The 13,491-nt window shown below is 42.1% G+C and overlaps 1 protein-coding gene across 1 annotated transcript in view; it reads right to left on the bottom strand.

Moving 5' to 3' along the window:
* Nucleotides 1-13,124, bottom strand: part of nlrc5 (NLR family, CARD domain containing 5) — a 154,917-nt gene extending 141,793 nt beyond the window's left edge. The window contains exon 1 of the mRNA XM_059651545.1: nt 13,051-13,124. The gene's annotated coding sequence lies outside the window, so the exon portion shown is untranslated. The remainder of the gene's footprint in view (nt 1-13,050) is intronic.
* Nucleotides 13,125-13,491: the final 367 nt, after the last annotated feature.

Genomic DNA, 13,491 nt, shown 5'->3' with positions numbered 1-13,491 from the left:
GGGAGGGTGGTAAAAGGTGGCGGAGTGGCATTGCTAGTCAGGGCTAATATAGTAGCTACTGAAAGGCAGTTTGGGAATGATATGTTTACAGAGTCAGTCTGAATTGCGGTCAGGAACAAGAAAAGAGCAGTCACTTTCTTGGGTTTTTTTTACAGAACCCCCAATTGTTGCAGAGAAGTGGAGGAGTGGATTGGGAGGCAGATACTGGAAAGGTGCAGAAGTCACAGGGTTGTAGTCATGAGTGACTTTTCAAATATTGATTGGAAACTTATTAGTTGTAATAGTTTAGATGGAGCGGATTTTGTCCAGTGCATTCAGGAAGGATTCCTGACACAGTACGTAGATAGACCAACACGAGGAGAGTCTACTTTGGATTTGGTGCTTGGCAATGAACTGGGCAAAGTGTTAGAGATAATGGGAACTGCAGATGCTGGAGAATCCAAGATAATAAAGTGTGAAGCTGGATGAACACAGCAGGCCAAGCAGCATCTCAGGAGCACAAAAGCTGACATTTTGGGCCTAGACCCTACATCAGAGAGGGAGATGGGGTGAGGGTTCTGGAATAAATAGGGAGAAGGGGGGAGGCGGACTGAAGTTGGAGAGAAAAGAAGATAGGTGGAGAGGAGAGAATAGGTGGGGAGGTAGGGAGGGGATAGGTCAGTCCAGGGAAGAAGGACAGGTCAAGGAGGTGGGATGAGGTTAGTAGGTAGGAAATGGAGATGTAGCTTGGGGTGGGAGGAAGGGATGGGTGAGAGGAAGATCAGGTTAGGGAGGCAGAGACAGGCTGGGCTGGTTTTGGGATGCAGTGGGCGGAGGGGACGAACTGGGCTGGTTTAGGGATGCGGTGGGGGAAGGGGAGATTTTGAAGTTGGTGAAGTCCACATTGATACCATTGGGCTGCAGGGTTCCCAAGCGGAATATGAGTTGCTGATCATGCAACCTTCGGGTGGCATCATTGTGGCACTGCAGGAGGCCCATGATGGACATGTCATCTAAAGAATGGGAGGGGGAGTTGAAATGGCTCGCGACTGAGAGGTGCAGTTGTTTATTGCGAACCGAGCGGAGGTGTTCTGCTAAGCAGTCCCCAAGCCTCCGCTTGGTTTCTCCAATGTAGAGGAAGCCACTCCGGGTACAGTGGATACAGTATACCACATTGGCAGATGTGCAGGTGAACCTCTGTTTAAATGGAAAGTCATCTTGGGGCCTGGGATGGGGGTGAGGGAGGAGGTGTGGGGGCAAGTGTAGCACATCCTGCGGTTGCAGGGGAAGGTGCCGGGTGTGGTGGGGTTGGAGGGCAGTGTGGAGCGAACAAGGGAGTCACGGAGAGAGTGGTCTCTCCGGAAAGCAGACAAGGGTGGGGATGGAAAAATGTCTTGGGTGGTGGGGTCAGATTGTAGATTGCTGAAGTGTCGGAGGATGACTTGGGTGGTGGGGGCCAAGTGTTAGACCTGTTGGTAGGAGAGCGTTTTGGAGGTAGTGACCATAACTGTTACTTTTACAATGGTATTGAAAAGGATAGGTACATACAGCAGGGTAAGGTTTATAATTGAGGGAAGGATAATTATAATTCTGTTAGCCAAGAACTGGATAACATAAAATGGGAACAGTTGTTGTCAGGGAAGAGCACTATAGAAATGTGGAGATTGTTTAAGGAATGCATACTGCATGTGATGAATATGTTGGTTGAGTGAGGGAGCCTTGGTTCTCAAGAAAGGTCAAACTACTAGTTAAGAGGAAGAAGGACGCTTATATAAGGTTTAGGAAACAAGGATTGGAAAAGGCTCTAGAGGGATACAAGTTAGCCAGAAAGGAGCTGAAGAAAGAGCTTAGGAGATCTATAAGGAGGCATGAGAAAACCTTGGCAGATAGGATCAACGAAAACTCCAAGGCTTTTTACATGTACGTGAGGAATGAGAGGATGACCAGAGAAAGGATTAGGGCCAATGAAGGATTGTAAAGGAAATTTGTGCACGGAGCCCAAAGAGATAGGAGACGTCTTAATGAATACTTCTGTTTGGTATTCGCAATTGATAGGGACCTAGTTGTAGGGGTGTCCGAAACAGGCTGGTAGGCTAGAGGAGGTGGATATCAGTAAGGAAGATGTACTAGGAATTTTGAGGAGCTTAAAGATAGGTAAGTCCCCCGGATCTGATGGGATTTATCCAAGGATTCTATGGGAAGCGAGGGAAAAGGTTGCAGGGCCTGTGGCATTGATCTTTTCATCCCTACTGTCCATAGGTATAGTGCTGGAAGATTGGAGAGTGGCAAACTTCATTCCCTTGTTCAAAAAAGGGAATAGGGATAACCCCGGAAATTACAGGCCAGTTAATCTTATTTCAGTGGTGGGCAAATTGTTGGAAAGGGCTCTGAGAGATAGGATTTATGATCACTTGGAAAGTCACAGTTTGACTCATGATAGTCAACATGGATTTGTAAGGGGTAGATCATGCCTCACAAACCTTATTGAATTCCTTGAAGAGGTGACCAGATACATGGATGAAGGGAGAGCAGTGAATGTGGAATATATGGATTTAAGTAAGGCATTTGATAAGGTTCCCCATGGTAGGCTCATGCAGAAAGTAAGGAGGCATGGGATGGGGGAAATGTGGTAGACTAAAATCAGAATTGGCTGACCCTGAGAAGACAAAGGATGTTAGTGGTATTCAACACAGTGCTCAGTTCAAGTGCTGTACCATGAGGATCTGTTCTGGATCTTCTTCTATTTGTGATTATTGTAAATGATTTGGATGAAGGAGTGGAAGGGTGGATTAATAAGTTCGCGGATGATACAAAGGTGGGTCAAGTTGTGGACAGTACGGACAGCGGTTCTGGATTACAAAGGGACATTGATAGGATGCAGAGCTGGGCTGAGAAGTGGCAGATGGAGTTTAACCTTGAAAAGTGTGAGGTGATTCATTTTGGAAGAAAAAGCTTGAAAGCAGAATACAGGGTTAACGGAAAGATTCTTGGCAGTGTGGAGGAGCAGAGGGATCTTGGGGTTCATGTCCATAATTCCCTGCAAGCTGCACCCAGGTGGATAGAGTTGTTAAGAAGGCGTAGGTGTCTTAGCTTTCATTAATAGAAGGATTGATTTCAAGTGCCGTGAAGTTATGCTCCAGCTATACAAAAGCCTGCTTTGGCCACATCCGGAGTATTGTGTCAGGTTCTGGTCACCTCATTGCAGGAAAGTTGTGGAAGCATTGGAAAAGGTGCGGAGGAGATTTACCAGGATATTGCCTGGAATGGAGGGAAGGTCTTATGACGAAAGGTTGAGAGAGCTAGGGTTTTTCTCTTTAGAACGACAAAGGGTGACAGGTGACTTGATAGAGGCGTACAAAATGATTAGAGGTAGAGATAGAGTGGACATTCAGAGATTTTTTCCAAAGGTGGAGGTATATATTATGAGAGGGCATAGTTTTAAAGTGAGTGAAGGCAGATATAGGGGAGATATCAGAGGTAGGTTCTTTACTCAGAGAGTGGTAGGGGCATGGAATGCATTGCCGGAGAGGGTAGTGGAGTGGGCCTCATTAGGGGCATTTAAGCAGCTATTAGATAGGTATATGGATGATTGTGTAAGGTAAGGGTGGATGTTAGATAAACCTTAGGTTTAGGTAAAAGTTTGGCACAACATCGTGGGCCTAAGGGCCCGTGCTGTGCTGTACTGTTCTATGTTCTATGTTCTATGCCCTTCCTGATTTTATAAACCTCTACAAGGGTACCTACTCCTCAACCTCCTACACTGCAGTGAAAAAAGTCATTGTCTGTACAGTCTATTTTTATATCTCAAACTAAAATAATAATTGAGAATGACATAGGCTTGATAGGGACCACAAAAATAGTTTATAGAAATCTGATTGTATGGGGTTGAAGATAGTACGTGGGGAAATAGAATGGGTTATATTGGTGAGCAATTGTGCAGGATAATGGTAAACAGCATCTGTGAAAAATATATGCCATAATCAAACAGGAACCTCAAAATTAACTCAAGTGAAGCACATGGTTGCATTAAAGCATGAAGGTAAAATTGAGAATATCAAAGGAAACACACTAAGCAATAATGGACAATAGCATGATAAGGGAAAATTAGAATTGACGAGGGCAGAAGTTAAAAATAAATCCAGCCGGAGAGAACTATGAAATTAAATGATCATGGAATAAAACTGAATAATAATACATTCTACAGGTGCATGAACAGTAAGTCAGCACAGAGTAGAACCTTTAAGTCTAAAACATACAGTAAAATCATGGGCAGTAGATGCTATGACAAAAGTATTAAGTCATTATTTTGTTTCAGTGTTTACGAGGGAGTACAATTAGACAATGAGAATAGAAATAACACAACAAAAAAAATGATAAAACAAAAGAGAAGTATGAAATTAAGAAATGAAAATCAGAGGACAGAGAACTCATGTTTTGGCCAGATTCCAATCATATGTCTTAAAATCGTTGGGGAAGAGATAGCAGAGGCACAATTCCACGTAGTCTGTCATTCATTAGATAAAGGTGCTGTGTCAGAGAACTGGCAAATAACTCACAGTATACCAATAATTACAAAAGATTTAGACACTATTAGCCATCACATAGGTTAAAATGGCATTTGGCACACTTGCCTTCAATTCTCAGACCTTTGCCTACAGGAGATGGGAAGTCATGTAAGGTTGTACAGAACATTGGTGAGGCCTCTTCTGGAATATTGTGTCCAGTTCTGGTTGTCCCATTAAAGGAAGGATATTATGAAGCTGGAGAGGGCTCGGAAGAGATTTACCAGTACGTTACTGGGTGTGGACGGTTTGGGTTATAAGGAAAGGCTCAATAGGCCGGGACTTCTTTCACTGGAGCATAGAAAGTTGACAGGTGACCTTATAGAAGTTTATAAAATCATGATGGGTATTGATAGCGTTAATTGTAGGTGTCTTTTCTCAAGGGTGGTGAATTGCAGACTAGAGGGCACAATTTTAAGGTGCGAGGAGAGTTTTAAAAAAGACATGAAGGGCAATTTTTTTTTACACAGAGGCTGGTTCATGTTTGCAATGAACTTTCTGAGGAAGTGCTGGATGTGGGCACAATTACAAAGTTTAAGAGATATTTAGGTAAGTACATGAATGGGAAAAAATTGGAGGGATATGGGCCAGAAGCAGGAAGGTGGGACGAGCTTAGTTTGGGATTAAGTTTGGCATGGACTGCTTGCACTAAAGGGTCTGTTTCTGAGCTGTAATACTCAACAACTAGTTAATTTAACATTGATGGTAGGAATGTTAATGGGATCTCTAATAAAAGGGAAAATAGAGCAACTTACAGAAACTAAAGTGAAAAATTGACATGGATTTCAAAAGGAACATCTTGCATAATCAATTCAAATGAATTCTTTGAAGGGGTAAGACAGTAGACAAGGATAATGTAGTAGATGTAATACATCTAAATCTGTAAAAGACATTTGATAAGATACCACCTAAGTGATGAATAAATAATGTCAGAGCATTCAGAATCAAGAGTCAGGTAATAGAATGGACAGTGACTTGGCAATGAGTGATAGTAAAACCTATGAGGAAAAGGTGGCTGCTCAAGGTGATAGATGGTAACAAGTCAGTGCTGGGCCTATATTGAAAACTATTTCTATTTCTAACTTAATGTGAATGGCATCAAATCAAGGGAGAGAGTCAATACAGAGGAGGACAGCCACAAGTGGCAGGGAACTTTTCATAATAGCAGTAATGGACATATAACTGGCAAAATAATGCCAATATAGATAAGTTAAGCTATACTGTTTTGTTATGAAATATAAGATGGCTATATGTTACTTGCAAAGTACATATTTAAATGGGGTAGATGAGCACAGGGATCTGGGAGTAGAGTAGATACATAAATCACTAAAACAGCATTATAAGTTAATAATGCTATTGAAAAAGACACAAACTAAGCATTCTGATTTATTTCTAGTGATGTATAATTGAGAAGAGTATTATACTTCACAAATATTAGACATTGATTTGGGGGGCTTGATCTTGTTGTGAAATGCTCCAAGAGCTTCTATGTGGCTTTGCCTAACATGGGGAATCTGTGGCACTGTAATTACCTGCATCGTCTTGATGGTAAGGCATTCAGATTTCAGCAACGTGCTGAATTTGATCACAGAGCAGCAACCCTGTGACTTCAGCATTTTCTGCCTTTGCTGCCAGTGAGATTCATACGTTTCCTTGCCCTGTCCTGCTTTCAAGGACTTTTTCTCACTACACTCGACTGGCATCTCTCCCACCTTGCTGCCAATAATTGGAGCTGCCAGGAGTAAAAACCTTCCAACAGTATCACTCAAGGAATGGTCAAAGCACACAAGCCTGTTCACCAGGTCAAGGTGGTGAACCATGGAGGGGGCACCGTGCACAATTCTGGTTAGAGTTTCTAGAACAGATGTACACAGAGGCATTGAAGAGGATGCAAGAAAATTTCCAAGAATGATACCAGAAGTGTAACATTACACATATCAAAAAATACTGAACAGGCTCATATTTATTTCTCCTAAAAAGGGAAGTCCAAGGGGAGGCTAATGGAATTCTTGAAAGTAATGAAAGGTTTTGATTGAGTTTCTTCCATTTCTTTCATGGTGTGTGTCCTTAGTGGTTAAGTTCAAAATGGTAATGTTCTCCTGCTCTTATGGAATTATAGAGGGCATGAGTTTGTAAAACCCTTAATGAGGCGCTGCACTGCATCTTGTAGATGGTACCCACTGCTGCTACTGTGTGTGGTGCCGGGTGGCATGGGAGTTAGACTTGGTACATTAGTAGACTGAAAGAATGTTTCTGTGGGGTAGAGAGGAGCAAAACTGGGGACCATCAATGTGAAGTATTGAGAATTTTTAAAAAATCTTCTTCACTCAGAAAATGAAAAGATGGTGCAATGTAAATGGTTTATTAAGTAGCACAGACTTACTTAAGAGAAAACTAGATAAGCAAATAAGTGAGAACATTATGGAGAGTTACGCTGATATATACATGAGGAAGGATGAAAGGAAGTTGAGGTGAAATACAAACACTGAAATGTACTGATTAGATGGAATGGCCTATTTCTCCATGTACATTCTGTGCAATTCCATGTATAGGGTGACACAGGAAAATATACTTTCTGAAGGAGATGTTCCGGGGCAGTTATTTCCATGACATGTTATACCGAAAGTTATTTTCCTTAGATGTTCCAAGGAAAGATTCTTTCAACAGGAGATGGGGAAATATATTTCCAGGGAGGTATTTCAAAGAAAAATATTTCCCATGTCTGTCCAGCTGAAAGCTATTTTCTGTAAGTGAAGTGTATATTTTGATACTATATAAACCTCAACCATATACTTTATATAGGATAATGAAATGTGAGGCTGGATGAACACAGCAGGCCCAGCAGCATCTCAGGAGCACAAAAGCTGACGTTTCGGGCCTAGACCCTTCATCAGAGAGGGTGCTGCTGAGATGCTGCTGGGCCTGCTGTGTTCATCCAACCTTACATTTCATTATCTTGGATTCTCCAGCATCTGCAGTTCCCATTATCACTGATACTACTTTATATAGGATATACTTTCTGATGAAGGCTATTTTCAATAGGAAATATTGTGATCATCTGAGTGTTTCAAAACAAATAATTTTCATTTGAGTTTGCCATTTAACATAGAAAAGGTTGAGAGGAGGCTGACAAAAAGCAAAAGATCAATAAAATATTTTCTTCCAGACAGTGGTAGGAATCTGAAACTCAGTGCCTGTAAGGGTGATAAGAGGCAGAAACCCCCATAATATTCATAAAGTTTTTAGATGTGCACTTGCAAAGCCAAGGTATACAAGGCTACTAGAAAACAGAATCAAATTGATTTAAACCAGATAATTATGTATTAATTGGATGGTGCCTGATATAAGTGCATTCTCAGCAAAACATGTCGCAAGACTACTGACTTTCACAATGCATGCCTAATAATCACGATAGTTGTAGTTCATCTTTCTGTTTAAAGCACCATCATGGTGCAATATGCAGACTCCAGTTCACCTATAGGGTCATAGAGCTGTACAGCACAGAAACAGACCCTTTGGTCCAACTCAACTATGCCAACTCCAGATATCGTAAATTAATCTGGTCCCCAGTTGCCAGCATGTGGCTCATATCCCTTTAAGTCCTTCCTACTCATGTACCCATCCTTTTAAATGTTGAAATGGTGCCAGCCTTCTACATTTCCTATGGCAACTCATTCCACACATGCACCACCTGTGTATTAAAATGTTGCCCCTTAGGTCCCTTTTAAATCTTTTCCTTCGCACCTTAAATCTGTGCTCTCTAGTTTTGGACTCTCCTATATTGGGTATTCACCCTATCCATGACCCTCAGGATTTTATAAACCTCTATAAGGTTATCCCTCAGCTTTTGACGAACCAAGGGAAAAATCCCCAGCCTATTCAACTTCTCCCCATAACTCAAACCCTCCAACCCTGCAACATTCTCATAAATCCTTTCTGCACCCTTTCAAGTTTAACAATATCTTTTCTATAGCAGGGAGTCCAAAATTGAATGTAATATTCCAAAAGTGGCCTAACTAATATCTTCTGCAGTCACAACATGACATCCCAACTCCTATGCTCAATACAATAATCAAAAAACGCAAGTGTACCAAATGCCCTCTTCACAATCCTATCTTCCTATGACTCCACCTTTAAGAAATTATGAAACCACATAGATAAATATAATCTCTTCACAGGATATTACTAAATTTTTCTCTTATTTCTCTTTAAGGGTACTAAAAGGAAAAACTCTTTCAATTATGTTAGGATTTTCATGACAAGATAATCCAAAGCATTTTTTTAGTTAAAGTATTGAAATGCTTTTGAAGTGCAGATACGTCATTGGACATGTGCACCAAATTTGTACAAAGTTAAATCCCTCAAACAGCAGGGATTCAATACAGAGTACTCAACAGAATATCTGTACTGTTATAACAAGGTATAGAGCTGGATGAACATAGCAGGCCAGGCAGCATCAGAGGAGCAGGAAAGCTGACGTTTCAAGTCTGGACCCTTCTTCAGAAAATGAAGAACCTTGGAACTCACTGCCAATAAGGGTGATAAGAGGCAGAAACCCTTATAATATTCATAAAGCTTTTAGATGTGCACTTGCGATGCCAAGGTATACAAGGCTAGGGGCAAATCTTCATTTTCTGAAGAAGGGTCCAGACTGGAAACGTCAGCTTTCCTGTTCCTCTGATGCTGCCTGACCTGCTGTGTTCATCCGGCTCTACACCTTATTATCTCAGACTCTCCAGCATTGGCAGTTTCACTCTATCATCTGTGCCGTTATGTTGTCCAACGAAAAAACATTGTTCGGGACATGTGGTATATCTTGCAGTTTCCTCTAAATAATGTCATGGAATCATATTGGACTTTATTTAATATCTCAATCACCTCCAACAAAGTAGCACTCCTTCAGTACAGAACTGAAATGCCATTTTGGATTCCAGGCTAATCTCCCAGGGTTGTTTCATTAGTACAATCACATGACTGTTGTTAAATGCTTGCTTTGCTGTTGATCCTGCTGGGGGGTGTTTTGAACAGTGACTGGTTGGTAGAAAGTTTTTGTTTTATCTGATTCAGTTCCATAAAAGGCTGCTGAAAACGAGTTGAATTGGAGGCAAGTTTGCTGTGAACAAGCTTCCCAGGTGATTTCTCCCATTTATGAAAGGGAAACTCTACCTCAGTTCTGGATGAATTGCATTTGTTATTTTGAAAGGATAATTGAAAGAACATCAAATTTTGTGAGGAAGTTACATCAACAAAACAACTGGGTATGGTTAGCGACTTGACCGTACATGTTGCAAGATCAGAGAAACAGCATAAGAACATAAGTAGGATCAGGAGAAGGCAATATAGCCCCTCAAGCCTCTTTTGCCATTTAATATGATCTTGCATGGTCTCATCTCAGTCTCAATTCCACTTTCCTGCCCACTCTTCATAATCCTTCAGTCCATTACTAATTAAAAATCTGTCTAACTTCTCCTTAAATTTATTCAATGGTCCAGCATCCACCATAGTCTACCGTATTAATGCCACAGATTCGTGGCTATTCCAGCAAAGTAATTTCTCCCCATCTCTGTTTTAAATCTGCTATCCCCTAACCTAAAGCTATGATTCTTCTTCTTCTTTTTACTCCACACCAGGAAGCATCCTTTCTATGTCTACTCTGTGAATTCGCTTTAGCAACTTAAGTACTTCAATCAGATCTCCTTTCATTCTAAGCTCCAGACAGTATAGGCCTAAGCTACTGAATCTGCCTTCATAACACAATCCCATCATCTCTGGAACCAATCTAGGGAACATCCTCTGAACTGCCTCCGATACAATTACATTCCTGCTGTAGTAAGCGGACCAAAATTATACATAGTACTCCAGGTTTGGTCTCACTAATGCCTTGAACAGTTGCAGCAACTCCTCCTTAGTCTTTTTTTTTACTCAATTTTTTCAGCAATGAACGCCAAAATTCATTTGCCTTCCTTCTTAGCTGCACAAGGATTCCCAGATCCCACTGCACCTAAACACTGGGAAGTTTCTCTCGATTTGGTTAATAAGTTGCCTTTTTATTCCTCTGATCGAAACAGATAACCTCACACTTATCTGCTTTAAACTTCATCTGCCAAATTTTGGTCCATTCACAAATCTCTGCGATCCTAGGACTCGAAAACATTCAATGCTTTAGCCTTTTTCCTTTGAGAATAAACTTTTAGCCATACTGTTTGTTTTTCAGAAAACCAATCAATGCAGAGAATTTTTTTTCTGACCTGTGTGTGTGTGTGTGTGTGTGTGTGTGTGTGTGTGCGTGTGTATGTGTGTGTGTGTGTATGTGTGTGTGTGTGTGTGTGTGTAAGTGTGTGTGTGTGTGTATATGTATGTATATGTGTGTGTGTGTATGTGTGAGTGTGTGTGTGTATGTGTGTGTGTAAGTGTGTGTGTGTATGTGTGTGTGTGTATAAGTGTGTGTGTGTGTGTATGTGTATGTGTGTGTGTGTGTAAGTGTGTGTGTGTATGTATGTGTGTGTGTATGTGTGTGTGTATGTGTGTGTGTAAGTGTATGTGTGTATGTGTATGTGTGTGTGTGTAAGTGTGTGTGTATGTGTGTGTGTGTATGTGTGTGTGTGTAAGTGTGTGTGTGTATGTGTGTGTGTAAGCGTGTGTGTGTGTATGTGTGTGTGTAAGTGTGTGTGTGTGTATGTGTATGTGTGTGTGTAAGTGTGTGTGTGTGTAAGTGTGTGTGTGTATGTGTGTGTGTGTAAGTGTGTGTGTGTGTGTATGTGTGTGTCTGTGTGTGTGTGTGTGTGTGTGTGTGTGTAAGTGTGTTTTGGGAATTTCTTTATTCATTCATGGGACATGGGTATCGCTCGCTGGCCAGTATTTATTGTCTACCACTAGATGCCCTTGAGAAGATGGTGGTGAGCAGTCTTCTTGCACTGCTGCAGTCCATGTACTGCAGGTGGATCCACAATGCCCTTGTGGAGAGACCCTTCTTCAGAAAAGGCTGACATTTTGGGCCTAGACCCTTCTTCAGATCCTTTTCCTGAAGAAGGGTCTAGGCCCAAAATGTCAGCCTTCCTGCTCCTCTGATGCTGCTTGGCCTGCTGTGTTCATCCAGCTCCACACCTTGTTATCTCATCTTCCTATGTGCCAGGTATGACTCCAACCATTGAAGGGTTTGCCCTTTGACACGCATTGATTTAGATGAATAACCATTTATATGTCTATATTACTGTCTCTGTATGTCAACTAATTATTACACCTTGAGTGACTAAGTTTTGCCTAACACTGAACCTATAATTGTGCTTATGAAGAAACTTGATTGAAATATATTGTTTAAAAATAAGGTATTTAATTGGTCACTGGAAAAAAGTGTCGTTATTATGTTCTGTGATCAGTGTTCCCACTAACTGTTTTAGGAACTGTAAATTCACACGCCGATGTGTGGACCCTCAGAGTGACTGCACTTTTACACAGCTCTTGCTCTTTAGACAGAACACTGGCTGTGACTTGAGGAGCAGTGGAACTACAACAACACTGTACTCCTCCAGCCTCAGTCCTGACACAAGTCAGAAGTACAGCAAATGGACACTGCAGGTGGGCTTGCAGCTTCTGAATACTGGGAGCCAGAAACTGCTCCCAATTCCCGTCATTCTGATGTTGAACGGTCTGGGATGCGTGGATACTGAGTTGCTGAATGTGGGCAATAGCCAGATGGTGATCAATACCTGTGAGACATGGTAGGATAGTGGGAAGAGGAGAAATAACAGCAGAGCAATGCAACAGACGGAGGGAGAAAATAAAAAGGAAAGAGCACGGATGGGAAGACTCCACTTCTGTTGATATTATTATAAGAACTGTTCACCACACATGAGCACTTCTATCCCATGATCATATGAGCATTATATGATCGTGAAAGTTCCTACTTTGGGCCCAAACCCTACAGTCCCAATTTACAGTGGCTCACAAAGGTTCCGGGACAAAACCTAAATCAGCACCACGCGTCGGTCACAAAGAAAATGCCGATTCAAAATCATTGCCAGCGCCTATCAAACCAGCACTGATAACTCTGTAACTTGTGAGAGCAAGTCCATCTTCACATTCCTGTCTCTAAAACTTGTAATCATTCCGCAAGCCAACTTCCCTACATCTTACTGTTGTTTGTTGCCAACCTCTGCGCCTCATTCTCTCATCCCATTGTCGTTCCTCGTTTTACACGCGCTCTTTCTTGATCGTTTCTGTCCGTGGGAGACCAGCGACTGAAGTTTAGCTTCAGCTTCGTCCCACTTCCGTAACATCTACAGATTTAAAAACAATGCCGGCGTGTTTGCATGTCTACAAGCTTTAAACAAACAAACGTGAAACAATCACTGGCTTCTTTGCGGCTCTGACAACCACTCAGTTCTCCGGAAGCCGGCTGGAGAATTGGGAGTTTGCTGGTCTGGCTGGACAGCTCAAACGCACGGCATTCAGTGAAAAGTGCCCCTAACCAGAGCAGTCGGGGGTTAAAGACTGTCTACCTTCTACGTACCCTAGCGTCAACGGCTCCCCATCCAAGCCGGCGTGCACCGGGACAAACCAAAAGCCCCATTCAGCGGCATGAAGCTTAACGACACTCGCACCGAAACTGAAAGCAGCTCCTCTCGCAGTTTTTTTCGGGAATCCATGCTGAGACTTACAGAAAATCACGTGGCTCCCGACAGCTGGCTTGAAACAGAAACTGGGAGGGGAGTTGAAGATACAGTGGAGGTGCTTTGTACAGCCTCCCCCGGGGGAGGGAGAGGGGTGCGGTTTCGCGAATGACTTTGGAACCCCAATGTCAAGTCCCTGCTTACCTTGTAACGTTCAGGTACCTGGAGCATTCTTCAGCTCACAAGCCATTTGCTCCCAATATTCGCCCAGAAGAAGTTACCACAGGACCGGGCGAAGCTTCATGCTGGGAGGACAATTAAAAACAAAAATCATGTCACAT

The sequence above is a fragment of the Stegostoma tigrinum genome, chromosome 16, assembly GCF_030684315.1.
Source record: "Stegostoma tigrinum isolate sSteTig4 chromosome 16, sSteTig4.hap1, whole genome shotgun sequence".
NCBI classification, from domain to species: Eukaryota; Metazoa; Chordata; class Chondrichthyes; order Orectolobiformes; family Stegostomatidae; genus Stegostoma; species Stegostoma tigrinum.
Note: the sequence above shows the minus strand (reverse complement) of the source record. Positions and strands in the feature narration are given on the sequence as shown.